Source organism: Osmerus mordax, chromosome 22 (genome assembly GCF_038355195.1).
Source record: "Osmerus mordax isolate fOsmMor3 chromosome 22, fOsmMor3.pri, whole genome shotgun sequence".
Lineage (NCBI taxonomy): Eukaryota > Metazoa > Chordata > Actinopteri > Osmeriformes > Osmeridae > Osmerus > Osmerus mordax.
Genome location: NC_090071.1, coordinates 9,827,702 through 9,830,201, shown reverse-complemented (window position 1 = coordinate 9,830,201; position 2,500 = coordinate 9,827,702). Strand labels below are relative to the sequence as shown.

Genomic DNA, 2,500 nt, shown 5'->3' with positions numbered 1-2,500 from the left:
TGTGTTTCTGTGAGTACACAGTGAGTCAGAGTACAGTCAGTGTTTTGATATTTCTCGTGTCACAGAAGCTTTTTGTGCTTTGGGTGACTGAATGAGAATTAGGAAGGAATATACATTACAGCATAATGACCATCATAGAGCCATGATGACTCTACTTTGACCCATAACCAGTCAAATCCCCAGCACCACAGAACTACAAAATGCATCATGGGATTGGGTTGGGGTTCACAGTTGGTCTGTGTTCTAACCGTGACCCTGCGGGGTGAGGTCACTCACTAGGCCAACCGCGGTCAAGCCTGCACCTCGGAACCCGACCGATCTGACTCCCCATTGGCTGCTCCTGCCTCTGCCTCCGTGGGCTCTAGTGGTGCGCTTAGGGGGGCTCGGGGCAAGTCTTCCCCAGTAGCCGTGGTAACAGCATCAGCATCACGTGACCGGGGTGTGTGTGTGTGCGTGTCGGGGGGAGGGGGGGGCGGGGCGGCGGGGCGGGGCGGGCAGGGGGGGTGACGGTTATGGGGGTTAAGCACATGTGAGCATGAGTAAAGTAGGGCCAAAGCAAAAAAAAATAGGAAGGGGGGCTTTCACTACTGTGAGATTACAGGACGTGTGTGTGTGACTCAGACTGTGTGTGTGTGTGTGGGCGTTGTTGTTTTGGGGCAAGCTCTCTCCAGTTCTCCCTGAGGAGGAATGTGCGGGGGGGAGGCTCAGGGTAAATGGATCAGGCAAAGCCCAGGTCGGAGGTCACTTCTCTCCTCGCTAATATTAACAATCCCTGACTGATTCATCCGTACTGTACCCCCTTCTGAGATCATCCTAATCCCTGACTACATCATCTGTACTGCACCCCTGCCGAGGTGGGGGAGGGGCGTCTTACACACCCTGTGAGCATGCAGGTAAGGCAGCACACCTCATATGTTTATGCGTGTGTATGCGTGTGTGTGTGCTCATCTCTCTGTGTGTGTGTGAGGGGGGTTTGAGAGCCCCGGTGACCCTAACACAGTGCCCCTCACATCCCCTTCTAGTCAAGCACCCGGGGGCCAGTGTGTGTTACGTAACGGCCTTCGTAACACACACTGGTACGTAAGGAGACACAAACCAGCCACACGTCATTAGCCAGGATGGTGAGGGTCGTCCAGGAGCAGAGAGACTCCAGCCCGGACAGCATGTTGTCAGGGGAGGAGGGGGGGGGGGGCAGATACACACACACATCACACACTCATCTCACACACACACATCACACACTCATCTCACACACAGCTGCCAGCTGTTTGTAAACCTAAGATCTTATCACTGAGGACGCACCCTTTAAAAACACACACGACTAACACACACACACACTTTACCACTGGAGTATGCCCACATGCTCAAACAAAGACACACACACACGTACACAACAGATCATTTTAAATAAACAACAGCCCTCTAACCAGGGGGTTTGTGCCCGGCAATCTCTCATGTTCCTTCCAGAACTCGTAAACGGAGGTTTGCGGAAATATTTGGGCCCACGCCTGACACGTTCAAACAAACAACTATGATGGGGACAGTATGTAAGGAGAGGAAACATCGTCCTCAAAACATGTGGTCTGCACGCCAATACACCTCTCTCTCTCTCTCTCTCTCTCTCTCTGTCTCTCTCTGTCTCTCTCTGTCTCTCTCTCTCTGTCTCTCTCTGTCTCTTTCTCCTTTGAAAAGTCTAGAAAATACTACACGTACACCCAAAGATCAGACAGCACGTACAGGCACCACCCCTACACACAATCATACTGTAACCACCCACCAGCCAGCAGCCCGTGAGCGTACACCTACACACACGCACATCCTCATAGACCCTACACTGCACAGCGGAGGACTGTCAGAACCATGGCAACAGAAATCCTGCCCTGTTCAGTTGGTGGGTATGTGTGTGAGATAGAACGTTAAGAATGTCACGGTAATATTGTTACCGTGGTGTGTCAGGGGGGTGGGGGCTGGGGGACCGTGGTAACACAGCTAAACCAAAGAAGTGGGTCGTGTTTTCACACCAGAGACAACGTACACCACCACTCCAAAGCACACTTCACCCAGTCCCATTCCAGCCCGCCCCGCTTTGACCTTCGCCCCTGACCCCCATAAACCTCTAACCCCCTCCCGGCCCCTCCTTCCTCATCTCCTCGCCGTCTGTAACCCCTCTCCATCACCCCCCCTCACCCCAGAGGAAGCAGATCCCATTCCAATTAAACAAGCATTCCTCGGATGCTTTCGGGGGTCTGAAGGGGCCTCCAGCTCCATCTCCTTCCTCTTGTTAACTCCCCTAACTCGCCTCCCTTGAAGTTAATTGGTCTGGGAGTGTTGGGGAGTGTGTTATGACTAAACCCAAGGAGGGGTGAAAGATCACAAGTCAAGGGGTCGTCATGCCAACGGCGGCCATCGCACAAACTCAGTCAACCGACCATGTCCAGGTTGGTCATTAGACGATTTTTGAAGCGATTTTAGACCAATGGTTTACCACTGGTGTCCTGTG

The 2,500-nt window shown here is 52.9% G+C and overlaps 1 protein-coding gene across 1 annotated transcript in view; it reads right to left on the bottom strand.

Annotated features, from left to right (window-relative positions):
* Window positions 1–2,500, bottom strand: part of nrp2a (neuropilin 2a) — a 73,370-nt gene that overhangs the window by 31,103 nt on the left and 39,767 nt on the right. The gene's annotated exons all lie outside the window — the stretch shown is intronic.